This window comes from Parus major, chromosome 14, assembly GCF_001522545.3.
Source record: "Parus major isolate Abel chromosome 14, Parus_major1.1, whole genome shotgun sequence".
NCBI classification, from domain to species: Eukaryota; Metazoa; Chordata; class Aves; order Passeriformes; family Paridae; genus Parus; species Parus major.
In genome coordinates, this window is record NC_031783.1 from 11,238,338 (window position 1) to 11,257,864 (window position 19,527).

Sequence of the window (19,527 nt, forward strand, 5' to 3'; positions counted from 1 at the left end):
CCATCCCCTGGCCACAAACTGTGTGAGCTTTCTCTCCCTGTGCTCTGAACTGCTCCACACAGGGATCAGTGAGAGTTTGGGCACAGCGACCACAGGAACCACCAACATCATCTATGCTATCCTCTCACTTCTCCTCTCAGGTTTTCCTCCTCCTTCCCTTGTTCTGATTTCTTTGGGCTCCATTTCCCTTAGGAAAATCTTTTTTGCAGCTCCCTCTTCCCTCTGTACCAGTTTCTCCTGTCTCCTCCTGCCGCCTCTCTCCCGCTCGCAGCTCGTGCCGAGTGTCATGTGTTTGCTCAGCATCGCTCCTCCTGGAACGTTAATTTGCTGCTCATTTCCTTACAGACTTTACACCACGAGCTGGGGCTTTATGTGCATGTGTGTGTGTGATTCAATTAAACAAAACACAATAAAATCAGGGAAAACAGAGGGAGACGCAGACAGATAGCAATTCCCTGCTCTCCGAGGGCTAAACTTGTCTGCCTGTGAGCTCGGCCCCAGCATGGCTTTCTGATGTTGCCACATGCATTTCCTTGTAGCAGCTCTCTGCATCTCATACTTGGGGTTTCCATCCCTCTGCCGGGACGCTGGGACAGCAGCTGCTCCTTCTCTGCTGTCAGAAGCTGGGACTGCTTCATCACATCAGGTGAACCTTGAAGGAGCTGAGTGTCCATTTTAAATAAGCCCTGAAATGCTGAGGCATCTCCAGATTACTCAGCCTCCTCCATCCCTCCTTTTGCTCTCTGCATCTCAGTCCCAGCAGCCCTCAAGATCCTCCAAGCCAGCAACTTCCCTACCCCCTATCCTGCTCTAGCCCTCTGGGGTGGCAGATTCCCCCCGTGCTAGGACCAAGCTTTCTCCCACATCACACCTTTCCCTTGCAGTGCAAGCTGACAAGTAGCAGCTGTGCTGTGCAGGGCTTAGCCTGGCTGCTGAGCTTCCCTTCCACTGCTCTGTGCCCCTCTCTGTCATGCCCTTCCCTAGCTCACCTCCTTCCTGCCTTCTTTTCTTTCCCCTTTCCCCCTCTAATCCATTCATACTGTGAACACATGTTTTCTTAGCATCCTTTGCTCCCAGGCTTCTCCTCCCCGGCAGGTTTCTCGCCTCTCCGCGTGCACGGCTCTGTGGGTGTCTCTCTCTCCTGGAGAGCCTGTTCCTGCTCACCCAGCTCTGGCTGGCTCCCTGGCTCTGCAAATGTGCTCTGTGGATCCAGCCTCTTCCCCTGCTGGGCTGCCAGTGTGATGCTAAAGTGGGTCAGTGCAAGTGGAAGGAGCTGGTCCTGGGAAGGGCAGAGAGAGCAGGCATGAGACAGCCCCTGCCAGATTACAGGGCAGATGGAGAGGAGCAGATTCTCTTAAAAAGTGAAGATTTCAGGGGTTTTTAAAGCACACAGAAAATGTAATTAAAAAAAATCCTGGCACTCAATGTCCTCCCCTTAGGAAAAAACACTGACAACAGAAGGGACCCCCTCCCCTTTTCCAGCTAGCAGCCCCCACCACACAGAGCCTTCCTGGTGATGTGAAAGGTCTCACTGTGCCACCACCCCTGGGCTTAACACTCCTAACACTCCTCTGAAGTCCTGGGAGGGGCCTTGTGCTGCTGGAAGGGAAAGACCCCCCTGATCAATGCATGAGGGCTTGTGCTTGTTCATCAGAGTAATTGCAGCTTTCCCAGCCACCCACCAGCCACCCTCAGGGTGGGCTTCAGAAACACTGCAGAGAGATGCTCCGTGCTTTGAGCCTCTGCCCTCTGTCCCTTCCATGTAACCTCAGAGCTCCTTCTTTCACAACAGAGGGCTCCTTCTAGCCCCAGAGGGTGATCCTGATCTCTGCTTGATCCAGTGCCTCACAGAACAGCAGGAAGAGGTGCTCCTCCCCATCCTCTGTGTCATGGCAGTGGTGGTGGCTGAGGTGACACTGTCCCTGCCTCCTGTCTCTGGTGGCTGCGTGCCCAGCAGAGGCAGGATGGATGTCATGGAACTTCTCACTTCAGTTTTGGCTCCTGGCTTCCACAGGCTGAGGCTGTCCCATCACTCAGACTGTGTGAACCTTCCTGCTGAGCAAAGCCAAAGGATGTTCCTGGTGTCAAAGAGAAGGGAAGGAGCAGAGAACCAAGAGATTGTTCACCTTCCTGCTAAGTTTGACCAACACCTCCACATGTGGACCTGTGGTTCCCAAGCCATTGTCCTCATGGACCACACGTGTCCAGAGCACAGGAATAATTTTTAGCTGACAGCAGTACTGCAGCATTTCCTGTGCATGCAGCCAATGCACCTGGAGCCATTCCCAGATGTCTCTCCTCATTAATGCCCCCTTAGCAATTTTCTGAGGACCAGCAGCCATCTCCAGCATTAAAAACAGTTCCTTCCTCTTTGATTTATGGATATTAATCCATGCCAGCCGGCAAGAGGCATGACATGTCTACATAATATATTCATTATTAAATTGTTCCTTTCTCCTCCACCTTCCAAGGCTCCACCTTTCTTTTTTCTCTGTAACATTTGAACCTGCATGCTGCACTCAGAGACAATTTGCAACACGGAGCAGTCGGCATCACTTGCTAGATCAGCCTTACAAGTCTGTGCCTTGTGGCCACAGTCAGCAGAGAGAAGACCCACTCAGCCCCATCTCCCAGGGTGTGGCTGCTCCAGGGCTCTGCTCAGGGTGGCTGATGCTGTGGCCAGGGCTGTGGAGCAGTGTCAGTCCAACATCACTTGTGCTGAGCATTACACAGGACAGGCCAACTGCATGAGCCTGCTGGCAGCTGTGCCTGAAACCGTGCCCAGGCAGGGCTCCAGCGAGGGTGAGCTTCTTCTGCAGTCATTCAGATGCTGGCTCCAGGTCAGTGATAGCTAATGCTGTCCAGCCCTCTCATTCAGGGACCAAAACCCAGAGTGAAGTGTTACCTCCACCAGCTCCAGCCCTCCACCTGCTCAAGCCACACTCCTGGCTCTGGGTTGGCAGCCACCCTTGCAGCTTGTTGATGACTTCTGTGGTGCCTTGCTGTTCCCAAAGTGCAGGACAGATCAGATTTAGCAGCCAGCTTCTAGTGATCTCACTGTACTTTGTCCTGGGAAGAGAGGAAAGGAAGATCTCAGGACCTTGGCATGGGGCTGCTTTAATTTTCCTTTCCCGTGTCTGTGCTATACGAGAACTCAGCCTACTCTGCACCCTCAGGACAGTCCTGAGGCCTGGCAGCAGTGCCCTTCATCCCACTGAGATGCACCCTGCTCCCCATGGAAGTTTCTGCAGGCCCATCTCCCTGCCCTGGTCACTTGTTCTAGGTAAAGAAGTGCAGGACAGGCAGATTTGGGGATCCCATCCCTGCACTTCCCTCAGTGCATTTATTGCTCATGTCCTGACCTTGCTATCAGCAGTGTGACAACTGTGATGGGAAAGTGAGGTAGTTATCTCTGTTATTCCCCTTGACAATCCAAATCCAAGAAGTCCCTGCAGCTGCCCTGGACCATTCCTTCACCTCTCAGCAGTGCCTTCCCAGGGACAGCTGTCCACTCTGTGCTGGGGGGCTCTGTGCACACCATGTCCTCTAAAGTTGTGCTTCCCTCTGTTCCTTAAAGCAATGGAAAGACAGTTTTGCCAGAATGGCTGTGCCCCTTGAAATGCAGCCTGTCCCCTGCCTACCCCTCATCCCCACCCAGGCGTTTCTCCACCCACGTTTCTCCAGACCTCCTCTCTCTCTGCCATGAAACAGCAGCTAGAGGAAAAGAGTGCAGCTAAAAAAACTGATGGCATCTCTCTTTGCAGCCTGGCATAGCTGAGCCTGCTCCAAATCACCTTCCTCTCTCTTGCCCACAGCTGAAAGGATTGTCCCCACTTTGCACTGCCCACGCTGTGGCTGTGTCACCACTCCCAGGGACCTCAGCAGCAAGACATTAACAACTTAGGGAGCTCAAGAGCAGCTTAAAAAAAATACTTGTGTGCTTTTGGTAAATATGAATTTGTCCCAGTGGTAATAAGGCTGGTTTTGTACAGCAGGCTCTTAGCAGTGATTATTGCTGGTTTTCAATTTAAAAACCAGACGGTCTATTTATAATGTATAGTATGTGGACTGAGGTTTTTTTTCTTCTCTTTAACCCAGCCTTTAAAACATGCTGTCATTTCCACTACTACAGTCCAAGGAAGCAGAGGGGTATCTGTCACCTGCAGCCCCCATGGGTGGAATGATAAGTAAAACATCGTTAACAGAGCAAAGCTGCACTGATGCTTTGGGGAGCTGGTGAAATGTGCCAGGAGGGAAAGGTCTGGGGGTGTACCTGGTTTTGGTGGGGTTGGAAGGGCTCTGGACACAGTGCTGAGTATTTGGACCATCTATGGTCACATTGCTGTCCATCTTTTCCTCTCTTATCCAGAGCAGGGGTGATCAGCGCTCACATCAGCACCATCCCCAGCACAGAGACCAGGGGAGAAGCCAAGCTCCAGCCTTGGCCTGGCACTGGCTCCAAGTTGGCAGGGACACCTGAAAAGCAGCCAATGCCCACAGGTGCTAGGGTGATACTGAGGAGGATATTGGTCCCAGGGGTGCATCAAGGGATCCAGCAGAGCACTGCTGTGGGCTCTGGCCTGGGCTGACAAGCTCCTGCAGACATTATATGAACATCTCTACAAGCTCTGGGCACTGGCCCAGCGTTGGGCTGGCATGGCCCTTCCAGGCTAACAGCTCGCCAGCCCCGTGTGCACTCAGCTGCAGGGCTTGCTTGGATTTGCCAGTGCCAGACATTAGGAGACACTGGACACTGAGCACAGACACTGTAAGAGAGTTTTGTTGTGGCAGTGTTGAAGGTGTTTGTTGAGTGTTTCTGCATAGGATGTGGGGCTGCTCTGTGCCTTTCTCTCCATGCACAGCCCAGCATCACTGGACAGCAGGAAATGTCACGCTTGCAGCTGAGTGACTGAGTCCCTCCTGGCCAACTGCAGTGAATCTGCTGGCCCAAGAGGCTTCTTGGGGCAGACTTTGCTGCAGACAGGTGTTCTGAAGGCCAGGTTACCTTGTGTTTGCAGCCAAGCTGGAGGCCACGGCTCTGCCTCCTCTGCCATGCTGAGGCTGCTGTTCCCTTTCTTACTGCAGCTTATCTGACAGTGTTCCTCTCTCCATTTCCCCACACAGCCCCTTTTACTGCCACCGTTTAGTTATTTTCTTAATTAAATATAGATTATGGCTCTGGGAATAAGGGATTATTACTTATTCATAAGCTACTTAGATTTTAAAGTGTGTGCAGAGTAGGGCTTATCACATGTCTGTGTGTGCATCATTACCATGGCAAGAGCCAAGGTGAGCTCCTGCAGCTGCCAGGGCTTCACCCAAACCTTGCTCCTCTTCTCTCCTCGTGACCTCAGTGCCCAGAGGAGCTCTGCTATCTCTTCCTTGCTATCCTTTTCCCAGTCGAGGCTTGCCAGCCTTTTCCCAAGGAAACCATTTATTCTGCCCTCTCCCAAGCTGTTCCAGCCCCTCCATTACGCCTCCCCAGGGTTGTTGGCAGCTCTCTCCCGATGCTTTCCCGGCCTTCCCGCTGTGCCAGCAGCTGTTTCACCTGCCCTCCACGGGAGAACGGGGACTTTGCAGGAAGCAGCTCCGCAGGAGGCGCTTTTCTGCAAAGTTTTCTAGGAAATTCCTCCCGGTATGTGGGTAATTGTTGGCTGAACTGCAGCCCTCCTGAGGGGCAGGAGGAGGAGGCAGAGGCAGGGGCTGTCGGCAAGCTGGTGGGAGAAGCAGAGGGAGGAGAGTGTGGTGGGAAGGTGGACAGTGTTATATATCCATAATGTTTGTCCAAAGCCTTGTGCTCCTGCACTGTGCCCAAGCAGAAGGGTTGGGAGCTGCTCCTTCCACCCCAGGACAAGCAGCAGCTTCCAAAGGCTCTGCCTTAAAGAGTGGAGCACTCCAGCCTCTGGGTAATAGTAGTAGTAATAATAATAATAATAATAATAATAATAATAATATCAACAATCAAACCATCTGACCTGGTTTGTGCACACCAAGGTGGACTTCTGTCTCCATCTTACTCCAGCTTTTCTGTCCCCAAATAGTTCCATTAATGCCTGATGCTGCAGGGCTTCTCCCGGTCTGCTGGCGAGCCCTCAGGTGGGAGCAGGGCAGCTCATCACACTCTGACCTGAAAGGAAAGAGGGACCATTAAATCCCAGTGCTCATCTCCCCTCCATCCTCCTGCTCCAGGGCTGTCCCCAGGGCTGCAGCAGGGTCCCAGCATCTCTCAGCAGGTATCCCTGCTCTCACCCTTGGGGACCCATTAGCATTTCCCTCTTGCTCTTTCTGTCTCCTCCTCTTTCTTCTGCTCCTTGCCTGGCTGAGAGGGCAGCGTGGGGCTGTTTCTGTGTGAGCCAGCCTGCCACTGCCACCTGCCACTGTCCCCATGCCTCCCATGTGGTGCTTTCTGACTATTTTCAGGACTAATGCAAAGCTCTGGCTTGATAGCCCTGAGGTCTGAAGACCTTTTGTCAACAGAGCAGATATAAGACAAGCTGCTGCCAGATTCCTCAGAGCAAAATGATCTTGATAAATTGGAGAAATGGCCTGAAATCAATACACTGAAATTCAATAAAGTCAAGTGCAAAGTGTTGCACTTAGGAAGGCAATATCAAAATCGCAGATATAAGATGGGGAAGGACTGGAAAGCCAGCAGGAGAGTGGCTCCAGCAACGGAGTAGCCCTCAAAATGAGCAGCAGACAATAACCTGGTGCTTGAGAAAGGGAGAGCAAAGGCACATCTTGCCCACAGATGTATTAATAGTTTCAGATAGAAGGCAGCGAGGTAATTTATTTGGCTCTATTTAGTGCTAGTGATGCATCAGCTGGAGACATATATCTCCAGGCTTTGGCATCACAACTCTAAGAAAGATTCAGACAAATTGAGTGAGTTCACAGAGTTTTGAAAACATGCCCCAAGGAAGATGGACTGAGAGAGTTGGTTTGTGCTCCAGGACTGAGACAACTGGAGGCAGGATGTGTAACATTCATCAGTGCGGAAAAAAGCAGTCATAAAAATGATGCTGATCAATTGGTCAAGGGTTGGACAAGCTGTAATAGGCTTAAACTGCAGCCAAGAGGTCTTGGGTTTGATGCTCAGGAAAAGCTTCCTAAGGACAAGGTTGGCTGACAGCCTGTGCAGGCTGTAAAGGGGGTGTGTGGGAGTCCTGTCCCCAGGAGAGCCTCAACAACTGAGGAAGCACCTGCATGGAGGGCACCTCCATAGCAGAGATGAAGTGTCACCCCAAGCAGGATTAGCCATGTCCTTGGGATTACCAGGTTGAGACAAGCAATTTGTTTTCTCTTGTCTCATGTCCTCTTAGCAGCCATACCAGGGGCACCTAGATATACCTACAAACACATTTATCCACTTCTCAGTTTGCCTTTTGCCACAGATTGGAAGAGCCAGTAAAAGAAACTACAGACTGGGATGGTCAAGCCACGTGTCATGATGGATGCTTTGCTGTCTGGGCCAACCCCACTGATTTGGTGTTTAGTAATTTGGTGGCTAGCTGCCACCCTCCTCCAGATCAATCCCTCTCAGTTGCATTTTTCTGATCAAAATTAATGTTTGCTGTGTAATTCCATTGATTTTTTTAATGTGCTCTGAGAGATGAGGGGAATTCTTAGCCTGAACACGTGAGGGAGGAGGGTGTGTGATGCTGTTGCTGTGCTGAAAGGGAGAGCAAAGGGGCTGCTCCCAGGATGTGCCAGGGGGAATCTGCTCAAAAAGCCCGTGTTACATGGGGCTGTTGCAAAGCTGCAGTGACAAGGGGCAGGACACAGAAATGTGTGCACTACTGCTCCTTTATTCCCTGCCCAAACTTCTCAGCTGGCCCCTGCTTTCTACCTGCCAGCCCTGGTTGTCTGCTGCCCTGGCAGCCCTGTTGCCATTACCGAGCTCAGCAGGGAACAGGGTTTTATTTATTTACCAAGTCACAGAGGGAAGAGGGATTTCAGGGCAGCCTGAGCTTCCCAGAGCTGTGAGTAGTGGATAAAACCTCCTCCAGCTTTGTAGAGAGAGGCTCCTGCAAGGAAGAAACCTCAGCCTGTGCGCAGCCGGAGCTGTGTCCCTGCTGCTCCTCGCTCACTCCTGCCACCAAACAGCTTTGTCATGAGCATGTAGAAATGTAAGAGGGACCTGTGAGCCTCCCAGGCTGCTCTGTGCTTCCTGAACAGCCCAACTCTTACAGCCAGCACCTGCACAGCAAGCCCTGGGAGATGCTGCAAGGAGGCAGCTTTTAGTAGGCAGCACTCAAGGCTGTCAAAATCATGAGGATTTGGGTAGCAACACCAGCAGTGAGCTTCAGGATCCTTTTATTCATGATAAAAACTACCTGGGCGGTGCTGGGCCTCCAGACCTAAGGATGAAGGAGAAGGATTCTGGGCTTTCAGCCATCTGGGGGTGTCTGTTGCCTTCTGGGTTCACTGGCAGGGCCAGGGCTGGGGCAGCTCCTCGTGCCTCAGCAGGGGTGGTGACATTTCCCAGTCTCATCTGGGATGCTGCAAATGTGCAGCTGTTTGTCAGAGCAGGAATGAGCAGGGCAGGTCCCCACAGTGGCTGTGTAAATGGCAGAAGGGCAGTTTGTGTTCCTGCTGCCAGCAGCCCCCTTGGGCTCAGCAATCCCCAGGGCAGTAAGGCACTGCTGCAAGAGGAGCTCCAGCCTTGCCCCTGCCCCCCTCAGGGAGGGGCTAGAGCTGGGGGCAACCACAAGGTGGGTGCCCAGCAAGAACTGGGGTGCAAACACTGCCCAAAATGCTGGTGGAAAGGCCAAACCCCCTCTGCCATTTCCTCTTACCATAACACCAGAGCTGGGTTGGCAGCCCAGCTCTCCATTCGAGTGCCAGCAGCATTTGTTCAGGTGAACCATTGCAAACTCACCACCTGCTCATCCCAGGTTTTCCCCTTTTAAAAGGGATGTCTTTCATATTTTTTCCTGGGCACCTTGTTTTCCATCAGAATTAATTATGCGCCCTCCAAGGATCATTCTTGCCTGAGCAGTTCAGAGGAGGCCACACAACACTGACTCAGCATTGCCCAGATGAGAATGCTGTGACAATCACTGCTGAAAATCAGCCTTGTCACACACAGGTGTTATGAAGCAGCCACAGATGTTACACAATTTTTTCAATTAAAACCCCATAAATTAAAAAAAAATAATGAGGCAGGCACTGTGCTCAGCAAAGGAACAAGCTGTCAGTGGCATTGTGCTGGGCACACTGGACACTCTGGGCAAGGAATGCTTAGCTGGCCACACAGTGCAGTGGCCAAACACCTGTGGGGACTTTGTGCTACAGAGGTGATGTGAGGAACATTTGGTTTCTCCACTGGCAAAGGCTGTTCAGCCCTGCTGCTCCCCCTTCTTCCTGGCTGGAGGAGTGGAGAGGCAAGACCAGTCCTGGGGCTGCAGTCATTGGTGACCACCCCTAGCATTGAGTGGATATTGCAGGAATTGGGAATTAGCCCTTTAAACAGGCTGACAGCCCATTGGTACAACAAAAGTTTTGTCTTTGGGGTTTGAGAGCGTGGTGAATGGAGATGGCTCTCCCTTTTGTGTTGTGTGTGTGCCCTAAATGCAATTATTTGGCTCCTACCATGTCTGATATTATTATTGTTCTTGCTATCTTTGGTACTTTTATGGCCCCATCACCATAGTAACTGAGCATCTCAAAACCCTGTGAGGAGGGAATAATATTATTCCCCTTGTAGAGTTGAAGGAAGAGAACAACAGCAAGGCTCAGAGCTGGAGACACAGGAGGACTTGAGTTCATCCATGGCCAGGGACTTTGGTGTCATACTCCTGCTACTTCCAGTTTTAAGCAGTCACACTAAGTTTTCCAAATCAGCCCCAGGCCACATTTCCATCCCACTTCTCTTTCTCCTTCCTTGAGTTAGTCCAATACCAGCCTCCCACCTGGAGCTGCTCCCTCCTGCTGCCCCCTTGCCCTGTGCACCAGCGGCTGATGGGCACTGCCCACGGCAGGGGAAGTGTTGGTTTGCTCTGCTGAAGACCTTTCCTTTGCACAGACTGTTTGAATGCATCTCAGGCCAACCCCTGCTCAAACCCATCTTTAAATATTGAATGAAAACCAGAGTAACGTCAGAGCCAGACATGTCAGATTTTCTTCATCCCTGACTTATTCCACACTAATTTCCACCCTGGGGGTTTAGCTGTTTTTCTTGAGAGATAGCTGACAGAGTCAGAAAGAGGGATTTGAAACCAAGCCTTCAGCAGCACAAACTAAAGATTCAACAGGTAAGGGCAGGCCAATGTGGTGGCCAAAAGACTGACCTGGATTTCCACTTATCTGCCTCTGGCTGTTCTCCCTTTCCCTTGGGCACCTTCTCCCAGTGTGATCTCCCCTCCTGGCTTCCTCTGCCACCAGTTCATGGCTTGTGGTGCTGCCATCACACTCCCCAACACATTGTCTCTTTACTGCCTTCCCTGCCTCAGGTTGTTCTGGAATAAAACAATCTTCAATTATTTCTCTCCTTTCCCCCCCCCCCCCCACTATTGTGCAATATATCATTTTTTAATTAAAAAAGTGCCTTGTGGAAGTGAAACGGGCTGTTAAATGTTTTGGTCCATAATTAACATCAAACCCTTGACTTAAAATCTTTATGGATTGAATGATCTTCATTAGCTGTTTCATGGGTAACGCTGCACAACTCTTGGTGGCCCAGGGGCTTCAAATCACCCGTAAATTTCCCTGCAAAGGGAGAAAACCCCAGAAAGTCCTCACCAGGCTCTCCCCCAGCACTGTGACCCACCCTGGGACGAGCAAACCACCGCCTGCACCCAGCAATTCCCCCGGGGGAGGATATCAAAAGTGGCAGCAGGAGTCGCAGCCCTTTGCCCAGGGGAAGGCAGGATGCGATGCTGGATGCTGGAGGGAAGTTATCTCCCTGCACAAATCACTGCCTGGCAAGCACAGCAGATAACACCGCGCTCACTCCCCCGGGCTTGTCACGGTGGTGGCGAGCCCCATCGTGGTGACAGGTGGCTCAGGGGGGCTCCTGCAAGCAGACAGGAGTGGGCATGAGCTGCTGGGGACTTGCAGCACGTTTCTCACCCTCCTTCCCAGCTCCCTGGGGAAGGTGTCAGCTGGCAGGCTGCCTTGTGGCTTTGTGCTCGTGTGGAGACAAACGCTGTCACCGAGCAGGGGACAGCAAGGTCCTGTGTGTTGTCCTTGCAGCACAAGCTCAGAAGGCACATTGCAGCTTCTGCTGGAGGTGTCTCCAAATCGCTGCCCCAGTGTTGTGTGCTGAGCTTCAGCAGGCCACTGATCATCGCTCCCGATGCACGTCCCAGCACACGCTCGCTGCCTTCTCCAGAGGACCTGGGGGTTGAGTTTTGAATCTCCTGATGATTCTCAGCATTTGCTGTAATGAATTAATGGCATTTCATAGCCTGGATCACCATCCAGCATTTCAGTCAGTCATCACCTGACTTTCAGAAGGAGTGACACATCTTTTGGGGCTGCTGGCGAATTTCAGCTGTATTTCCACCCACACTCTAAAGGTAGAAATAATATTAGAGTTGAAGAACTGGTCTTTGAGCCTGCTGGATTTTATGGATGACCAGCTCTTGTTTGAGCTGATGAATGCAGCTGCCACTTTGCCAATTTATGGTATTATTCTTTCTGGGCACCTCCACTGGCACATTCTTTACAGCCATTGGACACTAAGTGACAACTTCCCTATTCTTGGCTTTCTGAATGAAGCTGGAGTTAGGAGATGCTGGTGCTCTCATTAAGCCTCTGCTGTGTACTTAGCTATTAGCCTGCTCTTGCTAAGCAGCTCTGGACTGTCTTTCAGGCTTTGCTTGTCCATGGAATGAGCTGTCAATTCAAAAACCCTTGGCTGTATTTCATAGCCTGGCTGTCACTCAGGCACCTCATAACAGCGAGGACTGAGAAGACGGGCACTCTCCAAGGTTTGAGAAGATGGTCGACTTTCAGCACTTTCATATTTTTCTCTTGAGCCTAAAATGCGTTTTTCCTTGAAGGAATCTTGGTTCACCTGGGACAGGATCCAGCTGCAGTTCCCAGTGCTACATTGGCATGGCAGCTTGGCCATCCTCCATAATCCATCTTTTCTTTCCAGCTCCAGCTCTTAAGTGAGGAGAACCTGAGAAAAAGGCCAGGCTGTGGAGGGGACACTCATGTCCCAAGCAAGACCTGCTTGGGACAGCACTGCCCCACGAACATCAACAAGCAAGGTGTGCTGCCACTGTGTCCAGAAGTCAGCCACAGGCACAACTAGGGATTCACAGCATGGGGAAAGGAAGGCAGAAGCAGGCTTGGCTCCATGGGCTATGTTAAAATGACTCCAAGTCCCAGTTTGCTGCTGTTGTAGTGTGGAAAAGAACTGGCACCATGTTCTCCATGGCAGGGCTTGCCTATACCACAGCATCCTGGGGGGAACTGGAGAGATATTTTAATAATCTAAGTATTAGTTGCATCCCCAGTCCCCCCCCTTGAGACTGATGCTGGGCAGTGATGCTGAAAATTAATTGCTTACAGGGTTTTAATTTTTTTCATTACTTCTTCCTTTTTCTTCTTTTTATTTGGTTCTCATCTCAACTGTGTTAAACTTCAAATCAATAGAATATGGGATATACAGCAGGGATTCTGCCAGCTCTCTTCTGCTCTCCCCCACTTCAGCCCTGTGGGTCAGCAGCAACATTTGCTGCACACAGCCAAGAGCCTGTGGAGAAAACAAAGCTGGGAAGAGTCCATTTTCTGCTGCTTTGATTCCAATCTTGCCCAGGAATGGAACAGACTCAAACAGGCACTGTTTCAATCAAGCTAGCCTCTGCTGAGTCAGCTCCATTTAAAACTTGGCCTTTCCAAAAACCTGCAACTCTCACAAAGCCCGGCCAAGATTCTATGGGTAAATATAAAATGAATTAGGAGGCAGTTTTAAAATAAAGGATTGCTCTTGGAACCCAGGGGTAATAATAATTCCTTGGGAGAACACAGAATCTCTTAATCAGTAGCCCCAAGGTGCATGCTCAGCAGCACAGTGGAGGTGCTGCTGAGTGGAAGTGGATGGAGCTGGGCACCGTGGTGGATCCCCCATCCTGGCCACTGCCACAGTGGGGGCACAGCTGGGTTGGAAGGGGCCCTTCCCTTGTTTTTGTTTTCTTTTTGTCTCTCTGGTAGCAGCAATCCTGTGAGCTGGCTGAAAAACATCTCCAGGCAAGTCTGTGCACTCAGAAGTGGTGATTCAACCCCACTGGATTGTCTGGAGGAGAGAGATTGGTTTCATTGTTGTTTCCAGCAAGAACATTATCAAACAGGTTTCATTTGGATGGTGTCATTTCAGCTTGACTGTGTGGCATGGCTGGGATGCTCCGCTCCGTTTGTGTTACAATCGAGTGACTGAAAGAGATGAGAGGGAAAAGGAAAATCAATTTTGAAGTATTTCTTTACTGCAAGAAAAATAACCCAAAACGTTGACTTGTGCCCCCAGTCTGCTACCAAATCAAGTTTTGCTATCTTGAATCTTCTCACAAGCCAGAATATCCAGGATTTGTCCAGCCAGCTGAAGTGATTGCTGCAGGATGATCTCACTTTGGACAACCCAGGAGCTCCAGACTCGTGTTGAAGGCACAGAGAGGATGTAGCCCTGCCCCAGGACAGCCCCCTCTCCCCATGGATGTTTGCCAGCCTGTCCCCAAATAACATTTATGTTTGTAGTGACAGAGCCCCTCCATCTCCCAGGTAACCACTGCCTTGCTCCACGAGCCTTTTTTGTCCCCAAGTCTAACCTGATTTCTCTTGCTGTAATTTAAGCTGATTATTTCTTGTCCTGTCCACCATGGACATAAAGAACAGATTATTCTCTTCCCCTTAGAAGCAGCCTTTTAAGCACTTGGAAACTGTTATCACATCTCTTCTTCCATCATCTCTTTTAGGCAAAATAACCCAGTTCTTTCAATCTTTCTTTGTAGGTCATGTCTCACAGACCTCTGATCATCCCGTTTGCTCTGTGCTGCCTCAAGCAGCGCCACCTCCTTTCTGATACTAGCTGCCAATACCAAAATCTACTCCAGTGTAGACCTCACCAGCCCTGATCAGATAAGAAAGATGATTTTGTGAGACTCCTAGGCCACTCTGCAGCTCGTATATCCCAGGGCTCTGTCTGCCTCTTGAAGCGACACGGATACTTCGTGTTCAGCTTGTGACCCGCAATAATTCGTAGACCTTTTTCTGGGGAGCTGCTGCTTGTGGGCTTGGTGTTTCCCATGAGGTTTTGAGGTGAATAGCAAAAGGCAGGAATGAAGCATCTCAAGTGAATGTTGTGCTCTATTGTGTTTGTCAGCCTCTTGCAGGTCCTGATTTTGGTGTGTTCATGAATTCAAAGCACACTTTTGGTCAGGCTTTTGACTGGACTGTGTGATACGTGATTCTGTCCATGCTGAAGAAGCTTTATTGATGATCCTTTCAGCTGCTAGCTCCCATTACCTCATAATTTCTAGTGTTTTATCTCTTTTGTGGATGTCCTTTTACTGTCTAAGACATGCTTGTGTTTAGCACTGGTTAATCAGCATTTTATGCAAAAAATATGAGATTTTCAATTTCCTGCAGCCAACAGAGCATTGAAAAGCTTGTCTTCATCCCTCAGGAGCTGTTTTTAGAGTGAGCTGAGCCTTTTCCCATGGCTTGACTTTCTTCCTTGGGAACAGGAGGTTTGTGTTCAGAAGGATGCCGTAGCAGAAAGCTGAAGGCTGGTTTCTGGGGCTCAAACCTAAAGGGACTCAGTGCAAGGACTCCAGATGATCCCAGAAGAAATGCTTCCACCACCCAGCCATGGAGTCAGTCTCCAATGAGTATTTAAATCGTTTATGCCATGTGGAAGAGCCCCAGAGATGGGGCAGCACTGATGCTGCTGCTCAGTGAGGCAAGGGGTGAAGGAGGACAAGGAACCCCCGGTGCTGCAGGTGAGCCTGGGCCAGAGCCAACCTGCCAGCAGACCTGCCTGGCTGCCTGTCCTCCTCCCTGGGAGCTATCCCAGCAGCAGATCTGTTCTCCTGCAGGCAGCAGCGCTGGAAATCCCAGCCATGCCCAGGGTCCCCAGGGAAGGGAAATGCAGGTCACTGCTGGGACAGGCGCTGCAGGCAGGGCAGTGTGTGCCAAGCTGCTTGGCTAGTGATAGTAATTAATGTGGACATTGCTGGTAATGGCAGAGCTGGTGCTTCAAGTGAGGGCACAGGGGCAGGAGATGAACCCCATCCTTTTTGAAGGTGTCAGGGGCAGCTGCAGGAGCGACTGGACCTCATTTTTTAGGCAGGTCCTGCCCGCATCTGGCAGCTGGATGCAAGCACACTCCTCCTGTGCCATGGGACCTGCCTGGATGCCTGCAGGGAGATGGCCCTGGGAAGCTGGAAATGGTCCCAGTTCAGTGAGTGTGCCAGCAAAACTGTGGGTGACAGTGGATGTTCAGGCATTCAACCAAAAGGTGTGATTGCAGGGTGATGATTTACATGAGGGTCTCTCTGTTGCTGTCTGAAGCTATTCAGTCCATGCTTTCAATGGGTCCCAACTCAGCAAAGCATGTTTGACTGCAGGTGAAAGCATTTCCACACCAAATCCTTCTCTTGCAGTGGAAGAGCCCCTTTTTGTCCAGGACCTGAGTGGTATTTCTAACATTTGGGAAACCACCCCATTCCCACTGAAAACCTGGTGTCTCTTGTCCCCAGTTCCCACAGAATCAGTACAGAGATTGTCACAGAGTGGGTGTTTTTATGGACTGGTTGCTCTCTCCCCTCAGTTCTAATTAAGTTGTATATTTTGGAAGTAAAAATGTCCTTTTTGATGATATTGGTCAGGAAAGCTCTCCAGCATCTCCAAGTAAAGAGCAGGGAAGAGGAAAGTGATCAAAGGCAGGCTGTAATGAGCTGTCAAAGGCAAGCCCAAGGTCAGTGGGGGCAAAAGGGCCATTGTCACGCTGGCTGGTGATGCTCAGCTGGTTCCCTGCTCCTGCACACTCCTGTCCCCATAGCTGCAGCTGAGGGTTTGGGTCTGCACTCCCTGAACACACTGTGGTGTGGAGAGACAGTCCCTGCCATGTGGGTAACATGCTTTAAATCCACACAGCGGGGAGGAGGGATGCTCAGCTCACCTTAGGGAGGGGACAGACACATGCCAAGATCAACACCCTTTGCCCTGCAGGGCTAAGAGTGTCCCGGTGCTCTGGAAGAGCTGGGAGCACTGCAGGAGTCGTCTGCTGGGAGAGGCACTGTCTTGGCAGCAGGCAGAGATCTGGGGCACTGATGAGAGGAAATCTAGGGCATCAAAGAGCAGAGATGTGGATAATCAAGGAGAAGAGATCTAGGGCATGGAGGAGCAGAGATGTAGGTAATCAAGGAGCAGATCTGGGGCATCAAAGAACAGAGATGTGGATAATCAAGGAGCAGAGATCTAGGGCAGGGAGGAGAAGGGGTCCAGGTAATCAAGGAGTAACAGTCTAAGGCATCAAGTGGGGTTGCTGTAGGACACCAAGGAGGGGGGATCTGAGGCACTGAGGGTTGTGCAAGAAGGTGGAGACAGGGCTAACGTCCAGCCCTGACCAGCATTTCATAGTCCAGGGTAGAGGGAACAAGGTTTCACAAGAAACACCATGCAGCATTGTAAGCTCCCAGGGCTGTTCAGGACAGCTGAGCCTCGACTGGCAGCCCCAGGCTCCCCCAAGGAGGAACCCTGGAGCTGCTCCAGCCAGAGGGAGGGAACCTGCCTCCCCATCAGCAGGCAGCAGCAAACATGATCTGTCTGAAAAATAGAGCCACGTTAACAGTTATTGATCTATAACTTTTAACCAATTTCTTTTTTACAATATTGGATTGCGTGCTAATATTAGCTTTTTATTGTTGGCACTAGGCAAACTCCACTCCATCAGCGAAAAACAGCTCCTGTGGGCCAATCTGCACCTCCCATTGAGCTGAATGATAGAGGACTGGAACAATATTTTTTGACAGATCAGTTCCTGTTCAGGGTAGCGGTGGCCATTATGCAAATCAAGCTATAAGAAGTTTAAAAGTCTGGAACCATTATATTTCTTTATTTCATTAACATCAATGCAAGCAGGCAAGTTAATACAACAGAGTGATCCCATTCCAGGGCTTGCACAAAATGGTCTCCCCATCATTTAACAGGACTGGTGATTTCCCCTGCAGGTGATCCCAGCAGCTGTACTGGGGCACTGAGGTGTTTTTTGCATCATGCAGCTGGGAGAGGGGTGGGTGACAAATGTCTGTGAGCAGATTAGTGCACAGGAATCCTCTGTCTGAGCTGGCAGATGGCTGGGAGGGCCCTGCTCCTGGCAGCAGGCAGACATCCAGGAGGATGGGGGACAAGTAGGGGATCCTTTACAAGGGCCTGATTTCCCACTGGTCCTTGGGGATCTGCTCCCCCACCTTGGAGCACCTGTATAAAATCTCTTATGTGGTTTTCCCACCCCTAATTCTCTGCATGGGCCATCAGAAGCTGCTTGGGCAGAGCTGCCCTGGAGTCACAGAGTGCACAGAGGCATAAGCAATTAGGATTCAGGTTTACAGGGCAATGCAGCACAAGAGCATGGTGTTAAGCCCATTCCCTCCAGCTCTGGTGCTGGACACACACATTTTCCCAGCACAACAGCAATATGAGGAGCTAAGCAATGATATAATGCAGGAATGATGCTACAAAGAGCAGAGATTTGTGCTCCAGCACATGCCCTGACGCCCAGGTGTTGGCCACCCTCCTCATCCTCCATCATATCAGCATCATATCAGCACCTCCACAAACAAAAGCCTTCACAGCCATCCCTACCCTCACCTCCACCCCACCAAGGGGGCTTTCACTAAAACAGCTTTGCAGAAGAGCACACATCCCATGTGGCCCCCTGCAGCTGAGCATATCTGCATCTCTTTACAATTAGAAAATTGATCCACAGTGCAAGGAAATGATGGGGCTCAGCCCTTGCATTGGTGTTTTAAGGAAGGGAGTGGATGATTCCTGGTCACCCACAAAAGCCAGAAACCCTGTGAGAAACTTCCCACCATATAACTCCCACAACAGACACAGCCATGTGCACACTCACACTTACTTATTTACATAAATCTGGAAAATAAAGATCAGGACGTGGCACACCAATAGATCCCAGCACTACAATAGCTCCATTATGAGGAGCAATGTCTTGGAGAATTACTGCTAAAGACTCTACCTTTTAGTGTTGAAACTTTTAATTGATTTTAAAATACACAATCAATCACAGTTAATCAAGGAATCATGAAGAAGCTATCCTACACAAATACACAAAGACAGCATATAAACTACAATTAATGACCACTTAAACAATGGGGAGAATGAAAATAGGATTATTTATTAGTGTTTATGGGCAGTAATGGATGAAGTAATGAGCAGTAGCACGGTGATGTGTTAGAAGCCAAAGTTGGTGATACTTAACACCAAGTGGCCATAAATGACTTTTCAGTGAGTGGATCAATGGCAGAGTTTAGAGCAATCTTTTCCAAGGAAGGAGGTGCCTTTTTCCCCTCCTCTAAACACTACCATGGCCCTGCAGCTGCTGGTGGAGGTCATCGACCCTGAAGGAAGGATGTAAAACATCCTGGGTTCTCACCACAAACCCCCTCTCTGCCCTAGGGCCAGTCAAACCTGTCAGCTTTGCTCCATGGCAGGGGGACCTGTTGTCCCCCATCAAAAACACCTCTGGGCTGCCTTCAGCCAAATGCCCACCCAAATGCCCGTCTGTCACCTGCCAGGGAGATGTCTAGTCCAGCTGGACAGCTCTGGCCTTGGTGCTAAGTGGAGTGGTTAAAAACCCAGCTGAGTGCCCTGTCCCATCCTTGGGGAGACAATTCTTTGTGTCTCGGGGTGGCATCAGCCTGATGGGGCAGAGAGGGGCGAGCAAAGGAAGGGCTGGGGGTTATTTAAGCCTGAGCCAAGGACAGTGAGCTCGGGCAGGGCAAAGGAGGTAAATTCCACTGAGGCATCTTGAGGCCTCTGAGCTCTGTCCTTGTCCACAGCTCCAGGTGGTCTGTCCAGGATTTAGTACAAAAGACTATTTTGTCTAAGCTGGCTTTATTCCCACCCACGTAGCAAGAGCCTCGCAGGCCCAGAGCAGGGTGCTGCTGAGGCACACAGTGACACAATCCCACCTGGGCAGCCTGCAGACCCAGCTTGCTCCTTGCTGTGCTGGATCAAGACCTTTCTGTGTCTCCAAGCAATGCCTGCTGTCCCCATGGACACTCAGGGGCGCAGGGCTGTGGCATTCACACAGGGAGCAGTGGCAAATCCCCATAATACAGCCCTTGCCTTCCTGCTTTGCAGTTTGCAGATATTTACTTCTCTGAATTAATAAGCAGCACCCAGATCCCCACTCCTCCCTGCCTGGCACATGTAAGTGGGGAGGCAGTGATGAAACAGCTCCTGGTAAGGAGAAGGGGAGGGTCCAGAGGAAAGTTTGTCCCTGGAAGGCCAGTGATCACCCCAAAAGACACCACCAGCACAATCCAGGTGCTG

The 19,527-nt window shown here is 50.7% G+C and overlaps 1 protein-coding gene across 2 annotated transcripts in view; it reads left to right on the forward strand.

Annotated features, from left to right (window-relative positions):
• The window catches only part of ELFN1 (extracellular leucine rich repeat and fibronectin type III domain containing 1), a 101,954-nt gene that overhangs the window by 67,683 nt on the left and 14,744 nt on the right, over positions 1-19,527 (forward strand). The gene's annotated exons all lie outside the window — the stretch shown is intronic.